Below are 20282 nucleotides of genomic sequence, written 5' to 3'. Positions count from 1 at the left end.
ACACTATTCCATTGCTGAGTTAAGGAAATGATTCAATTACTTAATTTTACCAGAATTCTGTGTGAAGAATGCTCCCAATAAGCAGCAAACAGGATGAATTTGTAAATATTTTCATTAAAATGTGATTTAAAAAATGTTAGTTGCTATCTTTAAATTTACCTGAATTGAAAGGAATCAAATATCAAAATTCCTCAGAAAAAGTTAAAAGACAAATTCATGACACAGAGATTTACTCATGAATATATTCTTAGCCTGTCTTTCAGATTCAGTAGTTTAATATCTTTATCTGTTTGAGATAATGTTACTGATGGAGAAGCATGCTTTTGAGACACAGATGTATTCTTGCTTCTTATGGGTCAAGTTGTGTCCCCCCAAAATATATGTTCAATTCCTAACCCCTAGTACCTCAGATTGTGACTTCATCTAGAAAAAGGGCCATTGCAGATCTGATTAGTTAAGATAAGGTCATACCTAGTGGGGTGGGTCCTTAATCCAATATGAATGGTAACCTTCTAAGAAGAGAGCAATGCAGAAAGAAGAATGCTATGCAAAGATATAAAAACACAAAGGGAGAAGACAGCCATGTGAAGACAGAGGTAGAGACTGGAATTTGCTGCCACAAGCCAAGGAACTCCTGAGGCCACCAGAAGCTGGAAGAGGTAAAAAAAGGCCTCCTTGCCTACAGGTTCCAGAGGGAGCATGGCCCTGCTGACATCTTAATTTTGTATTTACAGCTTCTACAACTGTAAAATAATAAATTTCTGTGTCTGGCCACATGGCGTAGCGGTTAAGTGCGCACGCTCCACTGCTGGCAGCCCGGGTTTGGATCCCAGGCATGCACCGATGCACCGCTTGTCAGGCCATGCTGTGGCGGCGTCCCATATAAAGTGGAGGAAGATGGGCATGGATGTTAGCCCAGGGTCAGTCTTTCTCAGCAAAAAGAGGAGGACTGGCATGGATGTTAGCTCAGGGCTGATCTTCCTCTCAATCAATCAATCAATCAATAAAGAAATAATCAATAAACAAACAAATAAATTTCTGTTGTTTTAAGCTATCCAGTTTGTAGTACTTTGTTACAGCATCTCTAGGCAACTAATATACTCCTCCACATAAACAATGTGAAATAGTCAAGCTTCATTTCTTTACAAGCCAGCTTTTACTATATATTCAGATTTTATACATCTCACAGAAATTATGGTTTTCCGATCATTAACAATAATATATCTCAGTATAATTAAATAAGACTTTAATTATTTAATCAATAGTCAATATACATGTAGCAAACTATGAAATGGGCACAACCAGTGGAAAATTAGTTTCTTTCCTCATTACTTAATCTACTGTCCTTGAATTTTTTCTATTTAGCAACAAAATTTAGAAATGAGTTTTTGCTCTACAAACTAAGAGTAATAGTGATAGATGCTCTGCATGGTGCTTGTCAACTATAGTCTACTGTTGGGAGAGGAGCAAGAGTACGGAGAGAATCCGTTTGCGGTACAGGCATGCATGGACGACTAAAGGCTGAAGAGAAAGCAGGAACACTAAAATAAGTCCTTCAGCATCCCTACTCTAAGCACAAGGCAGGAATAGCCCACTACCATAGGAATTTGAAGACTACAGCACTGAAGTAAAGTTAGCAACAGCAAAACATGAACCCAGTTCAACTTCTCACTAGACTGGCTGGACTTCTACCCCCTACTAATTGCCTGAAATAAAAGGAAGTGTGCTTATTTCCAAGGATTATATGCTCAATCTATTTTGAGATATTAATCTCAATCTCTACTATTTTTTTACAATGTCCAGCATTCAGTAAAAAATTAAGAGATGCATTAAAAAGGAAGAAAAAACCCACTGTTAAAAAAGAAATCAATCATCAGAACAAGACTCATAGGTAACCCAGATATTAGAACTATCAGACAGGGACTTTAAAATAACTACGATTAATATATGAAAGGATCTACTGAAAAAGATGAATAACGTCCATGAACAGATGTACAATTTTGCAGAGAAATGGAAACTATAAAGAGTTAAATGGAGATGCTAGAAATGAAAAACACAGTGTCAAAGATGAAAAATTATTTCAAGAGGCTGAACAGTACACAGTAGACTCAATAAAATCAAGAAAAGACTCAAAAAGATACAAAAAGAGTTGGGGGAAAACCCAGAGCACCTAAGAGCTAAGAGAAAACAGCAAACAGTCTAACATAAGCATAAGTGAAATCCCAGAAGGAGAAGAGATAGAGAACAGGTAGAAAAAATATTTAAAGAGTTAATGGCTGAGAATTTTCCGAAAATAATAAAAGACATCATGCTAAAATATCTATGAAGTTTAGGGAACCCTAAGCAAAGCAAACAAAACAAAAATACAACCAAATAGCCAAGCTACTGAAAAATTAAAGAAAAAGAGGATACCTTTATATTTGGAATAGCAAAAGTAAGAAAGACAGCAGACTTTTTGTCCAAAACAATGCAAGCTAGAAGACAATGGAAAAACATCTTTAAAGTTTGGAAAGAAAAAAAATTGTCAACCCAGAATTCTATACCCAGTGAAAATATCTTTCAATAGTTAAGGTGAAGTAAAGGATTTTTCAAACAAATAAAAGCTGAGAGAACTCATTGTCACTAAATCAGTTACACAAAAAATATTGAAAGTTTTTCAGGCAGAAGGTATGTAATACTAGACAAAAATCTGAATCTCTCCAAAGAAATGAAGAACCCTGAAAACGATAAAAATGAAAGTAAATTTAAAAAACAGTTTTCCTCCTATTTTTAAAGAAAATTGACTGTCTAAAGTAAGAATAACAACAATATATTGTGGGGTTTCTAATATATGTAAAAACAAAATATATGGCAATAATAGCACAAAGGATGGGAGGGACGAATTGGAAGTATACAGTTGTAAGGTTATTAAACTATACATGATGTGACATAATATTTGAAGGTAAACTGTGATAAGTTAAAGATATATATTGCAAACCACAGGGCAACCCACTAAAAAATTAAAAAGAGGTATAGCTAATAAGCCAATAATGGAGGAAAATGGGAAAAATTAAAATTACCCAATTTATCCAAAAGAAGGCAGAACAAGATGAACAGAGGAACAAAGAATAGTTTGGACAATCAGAAAAGAACTAGCAAGATTGTTGATCTCAAGCCAACCACATAAAAGTCACATTAAATACATATGGTCTAAACCTCTCACTTAAAAGGAAGAGATGGTCAGATTACACACAAAAGCAAGACAAACATGCTATCTACAAATAACTCACTTTAACTATAAGGACATTCAAATTAAAATAAAAGAATGGTAAAAGATATATCACGCAAACACTAATCAAAGGAAAATCTGTATGTCTACGTTATCCATATAGTAGATGACAGAACAAGCAATATTACCAGGGATAAAGGGGGACATTAGACGATGTTAAGACATAACAATCCTAAATGCGTAAGCACCCATCAACAGGCTTTCACAATTTATGAAATAAAAGCTGATAGAACTAGAAAGACTGACAATTCAATTAGAGAATAGGTGCTTATTAAATGTTAACTTAGCCTTTGTGTCAGGCACAGTGGATATAAACAGGAATATAAGGCATTGCTTTCACAGAGTTTCTATTCCAATGATGAAGACAGAGTAGTAAACAGAATAAAAGCTTTAATACAGTTTTCTACAGGGTGTTATGGAAGTACAGAGAATAGAACAGATAGCTCTTCTGGAGGAACAGACAGAGGAAGAAAGGAGAAAGGAGGTTTACATGAAACTTCACAGAAATTAAATGTTCACGATAAACATAAGTATATTCACCTAAGATCTACAAAATATGAATCCATAACAACAGGTAGATTTATACAATAAAAGTGTTTTCTCTAGCTCACCTATAATCTAAGTTACACCCTATTTAATAGGAGTAATATTTCCTTAAAGTATTGATTAATGACATGCATTGCATAATCAGTTTAATAAAAATATGTCAACACCTGTGACCAAATTAGCATTCATTCTCTTACCTTTACTTATCAAACTTTTTGGGGGTGGTACCTGTGATGCTTCATACACTGAGCTATGTTTTGGGAATAAAAAGATAACTAATTCACAGTTAAGAGAAAAGTATAAAGGAAAAAGTTTAATCATTAAACACAATTAATTTTTCAGAGTACAAAGGAGGCACAAATAAAAAAATTAGTTTTACCTGGAGGGGTCAGAAAAAGATTCATGGTCTACTGAGGAAAATTTTAAGTAAAATAAACAACATAGATTTAAAATGTATAACTGATGAGTTTTGACAGTTCTGTATACCCTAGAAATCACCAACATAATCAACATACGAAACACTTCTTCACAATCAAAAGATTCCTCATGTCCCTTTGCAGGCCATCTCTCCCTCCACCTCTGGCCCCAGAAAGCCATTGTTTTCTATCAGTACAGATTACTTTGCATTTTATATATATGATTCATATGGTGCATATTCTTTTAGGTCTAACTTCTTTAACTCAACCTAATGATTTTAAGATTCATCTATAGTGGTAGGTATGTAAGTGATTTATTCTTCTTTATTGCTGAAGAGTATTACATGGTATGGATGCATCACTATTTTTTTTTTTTTAACATATTCACTTATATTGATAGACATTTGGGTTGTTTCTAGTTTGGGGCCATTGTGAATACAGCTGCATTGAATGTTGATGTACCAGTCTTTGCATAAATATCTAGGAATGGAATAGCTGGAGCTTATAGTAGGGGTATGTTTATGAGTGGTACTTATAGTAGATGTATGTTTATGAGAGGTTACTAAGCACGATTACACTTAAAAGAGAACTGTGATGTGTCACTGAAAAGTTATATTTAAGAAGCTCTCAAATACTGTAAAAATTGAAAATTCTTAAAAGGACAATGTAAGTATTTTGAGCATATAAGAGGTATTTAAATAAACGCATATCAAATTGAGGTGAAACCTTAGCTGCTTCATGAGTAGGCAAGCATAGGGCTTCTCCTTCCCCAAAATCAATTCAGCTACCATAGAAAAGCATCAGCCCCATTCTAAAAAACAAATTTTAATGTACAACTTTTCTAATTATTTTTACAACAAATAATCAACCAAATCACAAAATGAGAAAAAAAATCAAGGCTAAAAGAAATAAGGTTTGACAAGAAAAAATTCTAGGAATGACTATTATGAAATTGTCATAGCAATTCAGAACTGTGAAGAGGAAAAAGGCAACTAGACTATCATGTGAGATGATGCAATTGATCCTACTCCTGGAAATCATTAAATATTTTCACCTGGAGGTTTGGTTGTCAGTAAATCAATTTTAACATCAAATTATTTTTTAAAAAATTGCCTATGATTTTCATTCAGTTATGGTTTCCTGAAATATATACCAATCTGAAAAAAATAATTTGGCATATCTCCATTTCTTTCTTTTCTTTATTACAAAGTACTAAATAATATTGATCTGATCAACAGAGATTAGGTGATACAAATAACATATTTTAAATACTTATTAATTGACCCATACTACATTATGTGGAGAGATAGAGGGAAAAAAAAAAACAATCACCTGGTATTCACTCAAATGACAAGCTATCCAAAAGAAAGAACCTGTTTATGTTCTTTATCTTCTTATCACTGCTTAGTTTAAGATTTTTCAGGTCACTGAGGAACTTTTTTTGCTGCTTATTTGACACATTTCTATGGTTTTTCTGCTTTAAACCCTAATTTATTTCACTTAAAGCATAGTATGAGAAAAAATTTAAGTTAGAGAGCTACCAAATAGAAAAGCTAACTTTGCTATGCCAGTAAATTAGAAAAATTTAAAGGGTATATCAATCAGTAAAAGTTAAAATTGAATTTAAAATCTTTATAAAAAATATGTAAGGTGTATAAATTCTTCTCTCATTCTTCATTCCAAGAAAGAATTTATTCAAGATAATTAGTAAAGGACAGTATAATTTTAATTTTTATTATCTATACATCTTGTGTGCAGAGGAAATAGTACAAAGCAATAGACACTCATCTGAAAACTTGAAGGGTATACCTGAGTTTGTCTAGCTGGTTTATTGAGAATAAGAAAGCTCTCAGATTTTTATCTGGATTTCCTTAGTTTTACCAAGAGTCTTAATCAAAAAAGTCCTTTATTTCCCAATGAATAAAAGGGAAGTCAGTATTTCATACACTCCTCTACATACAGAAAATGACAAGAATAAAGGATCAAACATGGTAAAGCATGTTTATACACCCACATGCTTTTTTACATAAAGTTTTCAAATTTGGAAAAACGTCAAAAGCTTTTCCTTCATCATTTGGTTCTGCTCCACCTTCTTTCAATTAGGTGAAGTTTATTTTGTGATTTATAAAAGATTAAACAAAAAATGTTACTTTAGGATTAGCTTTTGGTAAAATTCTTAGAACATATTCCTATATCTGCAATTCTAAGAACTAAATTATTACTGAAGCATAAATGTTTTTAATAAAGTATTTACGCATTTATGAAAGTGATAACTTCCTCAAATATAGTACCTACAGAGACAACGAGCCAGAGACATGGATTTTAGTCTAAGTTATCATCAATTTAGCTGCTGATGTTGAAAAGTCACTTGAACTCTCAGGCCTCAGTTTCCTTATCTGTAAAATCTGGAAGGGGTGGATGCCTTCTCACAGTTCCCTCCATTTAAAAAAATTTATGAATTCTAGGTGGTTTTATTCCCTTTAGTTTTCTAATTTCTCATGGTTCCTTTAATCTACATATACTTTCCAAGTAACATCTGAGCATTTTGCTAAACGTAAGAGATTAAACTTTTTGAATGTTTATCCCAAAAAGGTGTAATATAAAGATACAGAAATTGTACACCTAGCATTTCCTCTTGCATATCTCTAGTAAGAATTTCAGGAAGTCAGCATCATGGCAGAGTGAGCTTCCCCCACTGAACTCTCCCCCTCTAAGACACAACAACAAGGACACTCATATTCCAACAGAACCTATTCATACAACACAGGGGACGTCTGAGGCACCCAAGCAGCTGTACGGCAGAGGACGGAGGGGCTGGAATCCCCAGAGTAAGTGGAAGGAGGTAAGAGGAGCTCCCCTCCTTCCCCAAGGACGGCGACCCAGAGACTGAGACCACGCAGCTCTACGGCGGGGGAGGGGCGGCTCGCTGCGTGAAAACCGGCACTCTCCAAAACCCCTCATAGCCCGTGCGGATCCCCCTATGGAGGGAGCGGACCTGTTGCAAGGGTACTTTAAACAAGCTAGCCCCTCAGGAGAACAGAGAGTAACAGCTAGGCAAGAAACCTTTGAAATCACAGAGGTGAAAATAAGCGCCCTGCCCCTACCTGGGCCACCTGACCGGTGCTTTAGCACAGTGATGCTTCAGCTCAGCCCCGACCCCAGAGGAAGTGGCCCCCAGGCGCCCCGGCCCCACCAGCAGGGGCAGTGTGACTGCGCCAGACCCCCACAGGCAGCAAACCACAGGTGCCTGGGCCCAACCAGCAGTGGGGTGAGCCTGCGATGCCGCACAAGAGGCAGCAGCAGCTCAGGCCCCTCTGTGCCACAGCCCCAGCTGCTCTGGCTGGACAAAGCCACGGCCCCAGCAGCCCCAGCTCCACCACGCGACGGCCCCAGCTCCTTTGGCTTGACTGTGCCCCAGCCCAACCTGCATCAGCTCGACTGAGCACCGCCCCCATCTTCTTCGGTTTCACTGCCACCCCACCCAACCCCAGCTCCAGCTGCTTCAGCTTGGCCTGTGCTCAGGCTCCAGCTGACTTGGTGCCAGCAACTTCAGCCCAGCGCGCTCCAGTTCCAGCTTCTTCCGCCCAGCGCACTCAAGTTCCAGCTTCGTTGGCCCAGCGCACTCCAGCTCCAGCTTCTATGGCTCAGTGGCGTTCCAGCTCCTCCTCCTTCAGCCCAGCACAGTCCAGTTCCAATTCTTCTGACCAGCAGCACTCAAGCTCCTGCTTCTTCAGCCCAGTGGCACTTCAGCCGCAGCTGCTTCAACCCATCTGCACCCGAGCCCTAGCTGCTTTGGCCTACCTGCACTCGAGCTCTAGCTGTTCCCACGCTTCACCGGCAGCAGCCTCCTCTCAGCCGCACCTCAGATCAGCCAGGGGCCGACAAGAGTGCCCGCGGATTGAGATGGGCCAGAAGACACAGCCCTTGACCCCCACCCAGCGGCAGCAAGAGTAAACTACGACCATATATTTTCACTACAAGGAACAGTAAGCCAACGCTGACAGGCATTATGCAAAAATATATTAAATCTCCAGACCAAAAAGAAAATGACAAACACCCAGAAGTCAACCCAGAAAGCACAGGAATGTATAACCTCAATGACAGAGAATTCAAAATAGCCATCATAAAAAAGCTTAATGAAAACAAGGAAGCACAGACAGATAATTCAATGAAATCAGGAGTTTCTTCACAAAAGAGACTGAAACTATAGAAAAAAAAAACAATCAGAAACCTTAGAGATGAAAAACACAACAGAGGAGATAAGGACAAATCTGGAAGCCTTAAGCATCAGGGTTGACAATATGGAGGAAAGAATTAGCAATATCGAGGACAGCAATGCAGAAATGCTCCAGATGGAGGAAGAAAGAGAACTAAGACTAAAAAGAAACGAAGAAACTCTCTGAGAAATATCCGACTCAAGTAGGAAATCCAACATAAGGATAATAGGTATTCCAGAGGGAGAAGAGAGGGAAAAAGGAGCAGAGAACTTGTTCAAAGAAATAATATCTGACAACTTCCCAAACCTGGGGAAGGAGCTGGAAATACCAGTGAATGAAATAAACAGATATGCTAAATATATCAACACGAAAAGACCCTCTCCAAGGCATATAGTAGTAAAGCTGGCAAAAGTCAATGACAAAGAAAAAATATTAAGGACATCTAGACAAAAAGAAAATAACATACAACAGATTTCCTATCAGGCTCTTGGCTGATTTCTCCACAGAAACTTTACAGGCTAGAAGAGAGTGGAATGACATATTCAAAATTCTGAAGGACAAAAAACTTACAGCCAAGAATACTCTATCCAGAGAAAATATCCTTCAGATATGATGGAGAAATAATAACTATTCCAGATAAACAAAAGGTAAGAGAGTTGATTGCCACAAGACCCCTACTATAACAAGTGCTCAAGACGGCCCTCATCCCTGAGGAAAAAAAAAGAAAGGAGATTCAAAGTTTTGAACATGGAGGAAAATAAGTCAACAGAACCAGAAAAATTGCAGTCCTCTATCAAAATAGATTAGCAAACACTTAATTATAAAACCAAAGATCAAGGGCAGGTAAGCACCAAGAATAAAAATAACCTCATCATGTTAAACATGAACTCACAACACAAGAAGGAATAAGATGTGACAACAATAACTTAGAAGGGGAAGAGGAGAGGGATCGAATTGACTTAGTCTAAGGGAATAAGAGGCCATCAAAAAATGGACAATCACATCCATGAGATTTGTTATACAAACCTCATGGTAACCATTAACCAAATAATCCAAACAGAATCACACACGATAAAGAAAGAGAAAACTAAGAGAACCCCCCTACAGAACTACCAAACTGAATTGGTAGTCCGAAACACATGGGACAAGAAACAAGAGAAATGCAAAAGAACTGGAAAAAGAGCAATAAAATAAAAACAACAAGCCCTCATATATCAATAATTACCCTAAATGTAAATGGACTGAACTCTCCTATCAAAAGACACAGAGTGGTGGGATCGATTAAAAAACAAGACCCAATAATATGCTGCCTCCAGGAAACACATCTCAGCTCTAAAGATAAACACAGGCTCAGAGTGAAAGGATGGAAGACAATACTCCAAGCTAATGGCAAACGAAAGCAGGTGTTGCCATACTTACATCAGACAAAGCTGAATTCAAGATAAAACAGATAATGACAGACAAAGACAGGCAATATATAATGATAAAAGGGACACACCACCAAGAAGACATATCAATTATAAATATACATGCATCCAACATAGGAGCACCAAAGTACATAAAGCAACTATTAACAAACCTAAAAGGAGATATTAACAACAACACAATAATAGTAGGGGATCTTAACACCCCACTCTCATCTATGGACAGATCATCCAGACAGAAAATCAATAAGGAAATAATCAACTTAAACGAAAAACTTGATGAGATGGGCTTAATAAATATATATAGAGCACTCCATCCAAACACAGCAGATTACACATTCTTCTCAAGCGCGCATGGAACATTCTCAAGAATAGACCATATGTTGGGAAAGAGGCATGTCTATATAAATTTAAGAAGATTGAAATCATAACAAGCACCTTTTCCGAACATAATGCCATGAAGCTAGAAATCAACTACACGAAAAAAAATGGGAAAGGTACAAAGCTGTGGAGATTCAACAACATGCTACTAAACAACCAATGGATCATTGATGAAATTAAAGGAGAAATCAAATCATATCTGGAGACAAATGAAAATGAAAATACACCATACCAACTCATATGGGATGCAGCAAAAGCAGTCCTGAGAGAGAAACTCATAGCAAAACAGGCCCACGTTAACAAACAAGAAAAAGCCGAAATAAGCAACCTCAAACTACGCCTAACAGAATTAGAAAAAGAAGAACGAACAAAGCCTAAAGTCAGCAGAGGGAAATTGAAATAAAAAAAAAACACAGTAGAAAGGATCAATGAAACCAAGAAGATAAAGAAAATTGACAAACCCTTAGCCAGACTCACCAAGAAAAAAAGACAGAAGGCTCAAATAAATAAAATTAGAAATGAAAAAGGAGAAATTACAACAGATACCACAGAAATACAAAAGATTATAAGAGAATACTGTGAAAAACTATATGCCAACAAATTGGACAATCTAGAAGAAATGGATAAATTCTCAGACTTATATAACCTCCCAAAACTGAATCAAGCAGAAATAGAGAACCTGAATAGACCAATCACAAGTAAAGAGACTGAAACAGTAATCAAAATCCTCCCCAAAAATAAAAGTCCAGGACCAGATGGCTTCTCCAGAGAATTTTACCAAACATTCAAAGAAGACTTAATACCTATCCTTCTCAAACTATTCCAAAAAATAGAGGAAGATGGAACACGTCCCAACACATTCTACGAGGCCAACATCACCCTGATACCAAAGTCAAAGACAATACAAAGAAGGAAAACTACAGACCAATATCCCTGATGAACATAGATGTAAAAATCCTCAACAAAATATTGGCAAAACGAATACAGCAATACATTAAAAAGATTACACATCATGACCAAGTGGGATTTATACCAGGGACACAGGGATGGTTCAACATACGCAAATCAATCAGTGTGATACACCACATTAACAAAACAAAGAATAAAAACCATATGATCATCTCAATAGATGCAGAGAAGGCTTTTGACAAGATCCAACATCTATTTATGATAAAAACTCTCAACAACATGGGTATAGAAGGAAAGTACCTTAAGATAATAAAGGCCATATATGACAAACCCACAGCCAACATCATACTCAATGGGGAAAAACTGAAAGCCATGCCTCTGAAAACAGGAACAAGACAACTGTGCCCACTCTTGCCTCTCTTATTCAACACAGTACTGGAGGTTCTGGCCAGAGCAATTAGGCAAGAAAAAGGAATAAAAGGAATCCAAATAGGCAACGAAGAAGTGAAACTCTTGCTGTTTGCAGATGACATGATCTTATATATAGAAAACCCTAAAGAATCCATTGGAAAACTATTAGAAATAATCAACAACTACAGCCAAGTTGCAGCGTACAAAATCAACCTACAGAAATCAGTTGCATTTCTATATACCAACAACGAACTAACAGAAAGAGGACTCAAGAAGACAATCCCATTTACAATTGCAACAAAAAGAATAAAATATCTAAGAATAAATTTAACCAAGGAAGTGAAAGACCTATGGAATGAAAACTATAAGACATTATTGAAAGAAATCAATGATGACATAAAGAAATGGAGAAATAGTCCATGTACTTGGATTGGAAGAATAGTTAAAATGTCCATACTACCTAAAGCAATCTACAGATTCAATGCAATCCCAATCAGAATCCCAAGGACATTCTTCACAGAAATAGAACAAAAAATACTAACATTCATATGGGGCAACAAAAGACTCCGAATAGCTAAAGTAATCCTGAGAAAGAAGAACAAAGCTGAAGGTACTACAATCCCTGACTTCAAAACATAGTACAAAGTGATAGTAATTAAAACAGTTTGGTACTGGTACAAAAACAGACACACAGATCAATGGAACAGAATTGAAAGTCCAGAAATAAAACCTTACACATCTATAGGCAGCTAATCTTTGACAAAGGAGCTAAGGACATACAGTGGAGAAAGGAAAGTCTCTTCAATAAATGGTGCTGGGAAACTGGACAGCCACTTGTGAAAGAATGAAAGTAGACCATTTTCTTTCGCCATACACAAAAATTAACTCAAAATGGATCAAAGACCTGAAGGTGAGAACTGAAACTATAAAACTCCTGGAGGAAAATATAGGTAGTACACTATTTGCCATCAGCCATAAAGGGATCTTTTCAAATTCCAAGTCTACTCAGACAAGGGATACAAAAGAAAAAATAAACAAGTGGGACTTCATCAGATTAAAGAGCTTCTACAAGGCAATGAAACCAGGATCAAAATGAATAGGGAACCCACCAGCTGGGAAAAAATATTTGCAAACCATATATCTGACAAGGGATTAATCTCCATAATATATAAAGAACTCACACAACTGAACAACAAAAAAACAAACAATCCGATCAAAAAATGGGCAGAGGAAATGAACAGACACTTCTCCAAAGAAGATATACAGATGGCCAATAGGCACATGAAAAGATGCTCAACATCACTAATCATCAGGGAAATGCAAATCAAAACCACACTAAGATATCATCTTACCCCCGTTAGAATGGCTGTAATCACCAAGACAAAAAATAACAAATGCTGGAGAGGCTGTGGAGAAATGGGAACCCTGATCCACTGCTGGTGGGAATGCAAGCTGGTGCAGCCTCTATGGAAAACAGTACGGAGATTCCTCAAAAAATTAAAAATCGAAATACCTTATGATCCAGCTATCTCACTACTGGGTATCTACCCAACGAACCTGAAATCAACAATCCAAAGGGCTTATGCACCCCTATGTTCATCGCAGCATTATTCACTATAGCCAAGACATGGAAGCAACCCAAGTGTCCCTCGACTGATGATTGGAAGAAGATGTGGTATATACATACCATGGAATACTACTCAGCCATAAAAAAAGACAAAATCGTCCCATTTGCAACAACATGGATGGACCTGGAGGGTATTACGATAAGCAAAATGAGTCAGAAAGAGAAAGACAAACAGTGCATGCTTTCACTCATATGTGGAAGATAAACTAACACAAGGACAGATAGAACTGTTTGGTGGTTACCAGGGGTAAGAGTGTGAGAGGTGGGCACAAGGGGTGGAGGGATGCATTTATAGGGTGACTGGACAAACAATAATGTACAACAAAAATTTCACAGACACACACAAAAAAAGACTCTCAGACTTATTACTGCCCTCAGCAAAACAAAGTAAAACAAAAACAAGCAGCAACAACAATGAAACTCAGAAAAACACAACAAAACAACCTCTGTTCTTTTCTATTCTGTAAACTGCTCCATCCTCTACCCAGTTGCTCAAGCCCAAAATCTAGGAATCACTCTTGATTTCTCCCTTACCGCCATTCCTGATCCATCTACCACTCTAAATAAATACTTCCTCAATTCTTCTGATGCCCTCCATCCTCGCTAAAATTACCCTCATCCAAGTCACCATTATCTCTTGCCTGGACCACTACAGAAGTCTTGTAGTTGGTCTCCATGCTTCCATTCTTAACTTTTAACTTCAATTCTTCTCAAACTACTCTCCATGCAGCTCCAAGAGTGATGTTTTTAAAATCTAAATCAGATCCCCTTCAATAACCTCTCATTACTCTAGGATGATCCACAAGGCTCTCTATGCTCTAGGTGTTGTTTATTTCTTTCACTTTAATGCACAACACTTTCCCTGTTCACTGCATCTCATATACCTTGGATTCTTTTCTGTTATTTGAACACACCAAGTTCTTTCCTCACTCAGGACTTTGCAATTGCTACATTTCTATAAGGAATATTTTTCCCCTTCTCTTTAAATAGCTAGTTCATTCTCATTTTTCAGACTTCAGCTCAAATAACATCCTCAGAGAGAACTTTCTTCACCTTCAGATACTCTCCATTACATCACCTTGTTTATTTCCTTGACAATGATGACAATCTGTAAATATCTTCTTTTTGTAGTATTTACTTGTTTATGATCTATCTCCTCCCGTGTAAGCCCCATAAGGCTAGGGACTTCTCATTCTTATTTTCTCCTATGATCCCCATAACCCGGCATAGTGCCCTGAACCCAGTGGGGTCAATTAATATTTGCTGATTAAAGTATTTGGTGCATATATATACACACAAGAATACAAAGGCACAGAATGAGAATTTCCTAGGATTTACTCATCATCACTACTGGAAAAAAACACTCAAATCATATGACCCATGGTGTAGATACTGAGACTTTCTATAGGCAGGACCATACATACATGTCTTCAATGACATAAAGGCATGTTTCTAATTCTAATCCCACTTAGTAGAGATAAACTTTTTCCCTATGTCATATAGAAGGCTGATTAAAAGAAAGATTCAACAGGTTAAATCTTGCTTAATTGTTTTACTACAGTAGCATTTCTCTCTTGATTTTGATTTGCAATCTTTAGCATCATAATACTGGATTTAAAATAAACATTTTGCAATAAAAAAGATTATCCTCCAATATAGAAATTCTAGCCTTTGAATCTAAATGGTATACATGTATTTTCCTAACAAAGAAATTTCATAAGTACAATCATTTCTGTATGTGAGCTATATCCTCAAAGGTAGGGGAAGAACAATTATTTTTGGTGTTAAAAAGAGGGTCGGTCTTCATACTAAAAAAAGTTAGTAGCTTGCAAAAACTATAATCCTATTTCTGCTGTGGGTGCACGAAAAAAAAAGTTGGCTGGCCAACGATATAAATCATTAAGAGTGGTATATTTTTGTAAGTCAGACGTATAGGCTATTCTGGTGTGCATGATTATAAAGGATTTTTTGTATTCTTCTTAAATACACTGCCTTTTAATTTTGCCAAGTGCTATTTTATTTTCCTGGAGCAGGGTAATGGTAAATAGACATACCTACGCTGTTTTTCAAGATAAAGTCAAAAGATACTTATGAAATCCACTAGGGAAGAAAATTAAATTCTGATGCTTACATTTCCCTCTATAATTTTGCCAAAATAGTGAATTCCTATTATGTACCTCAGATATATTCAAATATGTTTTAAGCACTCAAATGAAAAATTTGAACCCATCAACATCTTTTCTGAAATTCAAAAACCGTCTTATTCATGATTCAGGTGCAGGTAAAATGCCTTAAAGACTAGCTATAAAAGTAAAAGCTATAAATATTACATCAGTGAAATTACAAAAATGAGTCATGAAGAGAAAATCACCATGACCATTAAATACTCATATACCAAAAAAAGAGGCATAAAGCTTGCAATTTTGTGGCATAGCATTATATTCAGGTTTAAGTTTTGCCTTTATGCAGGAAAATTTCAAGTATATTTACATATTTACATCTATAATGCCGGACCAGGAGAGGAAAGCACTAGTTCCACACAGTTTAAAATCAGGTCATAGTACGCCATGTGATGGACTGTTTTGGTGTGCCTGCTGATATTAGCATTAATTTCTGTTGTCCAAGAGATTTTTCACATCAGTTAAAATTGTTTGACAATTCTTTTTTTAAAAGTTTTTATATAGTAATAGAGCAACCATAAATCACAGTTGCTAAAGAAATCACTGTAATTACTCTAGTCTCTATATTTTAATATTTCTATATTACCATTTTATTAGCAAAAGACTGAGTATCTGTAGTATATACACATATTATAAAATAATTTATTAAACAATTATTTCCATAAAATTATTTTAAATGACTTCTGAATGGCATTCAAATAACAATGTAAATAATTTATTGCTCCAATTTATTAATCCAATTGCTGAAGATCAAAATTAAATTTTATTCTAATTATTTTAAATATGAGATGGTTTTGTATCAAACTATTTCATACTTGAAAGAAATTATGCTACATATATAGACATGTATCTATATATATGTATGTATATGTATGTGTGTGTACATGTGCATACATGTATATATAGTTACGATGTAGAATTTAACTTGAACTGATAACAGCGCAATTTCTCAAAAGATACATTTATTCCACTCAGCAAGAAGAATGTGAATTATTCACCTTTAAATAGTATTTACCTTGTGTATTCCCTCCCAGCCAAGGGAAATTCCCCCAACTTGTAGCAGGGACAACTTTGATTAAAACAGAGAAACTTCTCAGTACTTCAACTTGGTTATAAAGAAGAAAAATAGAAAAATAAAAATCGAATATAATTAAGAAGAGCAGAGGATAACATGTATTGACAGGGTTTCAATAAGCAGACTAGAAATGGTATGCTTAATGTGTCTAAACTCTGACTTCATCTGTAACAGGTGAAATTAGGGTAGTAAAGATAAGGGGAAAAAAACAGATTTAAACACAAACACCAAAAAAACCCCCAAAATCTTATTTTTGCAGAGCTTTATAATTAGACTTTCCCCACCCTATCTAAGACTCGTTAATCAGGAAAGGAAAATTCCAAAGGCCCTTCAGGCTTTGACTCAGGGACTAGGAGGGAACCTGGTATTCAAGGGACAAAAATATTTACTGGGCAACCATATGACAACTTCTTGAACTCAAGAAAAATCATCTAATATTTCTGCCATGTGCAATGCTCCCTCACATGTTACCTCCACTTTCGTATCTAGAAAACTGGTAACAACTACTTCAAAACTACTATTCCATCTCTTTAACAAGGCATTACCTTTTTCATAACAAAGTACTTAGAAATTAATCAAGCATTGGGGAAAAACACAGCTATATAATGTGTTCTTTGCCCTACAATTTTCATTAAGGTAACAATTATATAGAATCTTAGATTTTTAAATACCATTTTAATAAACAAGAGGGATTTGAATGTGATATCAAGTACAAAAATGGAAAGATTACAGTTCCTCAAAGTGTGAACTATCTGAAGGGTTAGTTAAGAATTTAACATTGCCTAAACTTGGCGCAGTACTTTGCAAGAACCAAATTGATAACAAAAAATCCCATCCTACTTTCTGCTCCAGTCGGTACCTACCACATCACACCTGGCCTACTGGAATGGCTTCCTGATATCTCTGCCTCACCTCTCTTCCATTCCAATCCAAACTATAATGCTTCCATGAAACTGAAAATATCAATTTCAAGTTATTTTCAGTGGCTCTTTCCCGTCCATACATTAAAGTACAAAATAACTCCTTAGCCTACACACATTTTAAGTGCACAATACACAGTAAGTGAGCACAAAATCAAGACCTCTAACTACAGTAAACCTCCACTAACATTTTGTTATTTAAAAAAATCAGACCTTCATGACTGTTTATAACATGCCCCACAGTGCCAATTCTGAACTCTTCCTCCACACCACAAGTTTCCTACTATCAACTTGCCACTGACTTTTATTAACAGCGGGGCTTGACTTTTACTTGACTGGGAAGACAGAGGTCATGCTAGAAACATTCTTTTGACTGCCCTCTTTACTATCTTTAAGGTAGTATTTTTTTGTGTGTGAGGAGGACTAGTCCTGAGCTAACATCCGATGCCAATCGTCTCCTTTTTTTTTTTTTCCTTGAGGAAGAGTGGCCCTGAGCTAACATCTGTGCCCATCTTCCTCTACTTTATATGGGACGCTGCCACAGCATGGCTCACCAAGCAGTGCGTTGGCGGCGCCGGGGATCCGAACCTGTGAACCCCGGGCCGCCGAAGCGGAGCGCGCGCACTTAACCACTTGTGCCAGCAGGCTGGCCCCAAGGTAGTATTTTTTTACACATTCACCTATCCTCTGTCATTTTTCTTGAAGGCAGAAATGTCTTTTCCCATTCTAATACCAACCCCGTTACCCGCATTCATGATTTCATTTTTTCTTTTTTCATCTATGATCTTTCTCCAACAATTATCCCCTCCAGGAAATTTACTCTGTCCTTGTCCAGAGGATCCTAGCCCAACAAATATGTTCCTGTCAGCACTCTATATTACTCTCACAATGCTGTCCCCTTCCCTCAAACTACTGTCTCTTCTTTTCTCATTAAACTTCTAGAAAGTTAACACTCTCCCCTTCATTTCCTCATTACTCACCATAGCCATTGAAATTTGACTTATGTCTCCACAAGATAAAGATGTTTCTTAAAACATGAGTGCCTGTTGATCAAATCATCAAAATTAAGATTTTTTTTTTGGCAGTACTTGGCACCGTTTACCCCCCAACTCTTTGGAATCCATGACAATAAACTTGTTTTCCTCGAATCTTTCAGTGCTTCTTCACAAGCTCCTTGATTTCTTCTACACCCTAAACGTGGCTGTTTTCCTTTAAACATTTCGTCTATTCCCACGAGTCAACTATGACTTTTAAGGGCACAAATTCCGAATCTCTGTCACCTGAATGTGACGACAGCACTTCAAGTTCAACACACCTCCGAACATATTCACCTGGTTGAGACCTCACTATTTCTGTTGTTGGTGTTATTCAGACTCAAATTTTGGATTCATGGACTCCTCTCTCTTACTTGATATCTTCTTGGATTCTTACACACACACACACACACACACACACACACACACACACTCCTCTTACTTCCTGTTCTTTCTTTCATTTTTCCAAGCCTGAAAAGAAACAATAGCCTTCTAACTGGTTATTCATCTAGTCCACTGCCCAACGGTTTGTAAGTAGGAATGTGCATCAGAATCATTTAGAGAGCTTTTGCAGAATATACATGATAGGTTGGATTCTAGTCTCAGAGACTGATATAATGGTTCCAGGGTGTGGCAAAGAAAATGCATTTTGAAAACATTCCCTAAGTGTTTCAGATGCACACTTCTTATTAAGAATAACTGCCTATTTTACAATGTACATCTCTTTCAAATTCCCTTTTTCTATGGTATCAGTTTGAGCATTTAACTCTTGCTCAAATACCTTCAATGGCTCCCCACTGTACACGCCCTTCTCCAACCTGGGTTCCAGACATAGCTCCCCACTATATTATCTCCCTTTTAAAATGCTTTTCTGTGCTCCTGAAAAATCTTTAACTCTCTCTCCACAGGTAAAATCCTATGCAGATTAAATGCTTCCTTCCCCATAAACACCACTGGAAGAGCTCAAACACAAATGAGCTCCCTCCTAGAACTATATTGTGTATCCTCTTCTTACAGTATTTATCACAGTGTCTTGTTTTTTCACTTATTGATATAAATGTTCCATTACCTTGAATGCACTATAACTTCCTTAAATATATGAGACACACTTGGACAATTAAATGGAAGTGATTATCAGCAAAACCATTTTTCCCCCTCACATTATTTGCATTGATTTTCTAGAACAAAGGTTATTATAACTTATAATATAATTATAAGTTATTATTATATGTTATAATATATTATTATATATTATATATTATATTATTATAAACTACTTATAGGCGGATACTGACTGGCCAGAAATCTCACCTGAAGTAGACGCTTGTGGCCCAACGTTGAAATTCTCCTGAGACTAGGAATGCTAATGTCTAACCAATCACTATAAGTTGTGTAGAAGGCAGAAGCTAGTCAACTGCCGATTACCTGTTCTGATCAAGGTCCCAAAAGTATGAATTTCCTCTCCCTAAATTTTATTTTGAGGCTGTCAATTTTTTGTTGATTTTTTTCCTGAAAGTCAAATTTGGAGGGAGAAAAAATTAGAGGCAATTTTGTCTTCCACTTTAATTGCACAAACCCCATAAGAAAACAATTATTGTTGTAGGTCATACTTTAAAGTTTTGTTTTGTTTTTTTTTTTTTTGTGAGGAAGATCAGCCCTGAGCCAACATCTGCCAATCCTCTTCTTTTCGCTGAGGAAGACCAGCCCTGGGCTAATATCCGTGCCAATCTTCCTCCACTTTATATGGGACGCCACCACAGCATGGCTCGACAAGCAGTGCATCGGTGCATGCCTGGGATCCGAACCGGCCAACCCCGGGCTGCCGCAGCGGAGCGCGTGCACTTAACCGGTTGCGCCACCGGGCAGCCCCCATA

At 36.8% G+C, this 20282-nt stretch overlaps 1 protein-coding gene across 6 annotated transcripts in view; it reads right to left on the bottom strand.

Moving 5' to 3' along the window:
* Positions 1-20282, bottom strand: part of RAP1GDS1 (Rap1 GTPase-GDP dissociation stimulator 1) — a 163478-nt gene that overhangs the window by 65761 nt on the left and 77435 nt on the right. The gene's annotated exons all lie outside the window — the stretch shown is intronic.

This window comes from Diceros bicornis, chromosome 8 (genome assembly GCF_020826845.1).
Source record: "Diceros bicornis minor isolate mBicDic1 chromosome 8, mDicBic1.mat.cur, whole genome shotgun sequence".
Taxonomy (NCBI): domain Eukaryota; kingdom Metazoa; phylum Chordata; class Mammalia; order Perissodactyla; family Rhinocerotidae; genus Diceros; species Diceros bicornis.
This window is presented reverse-complemented; position numbering and strand designations above follow the sequence as displayed.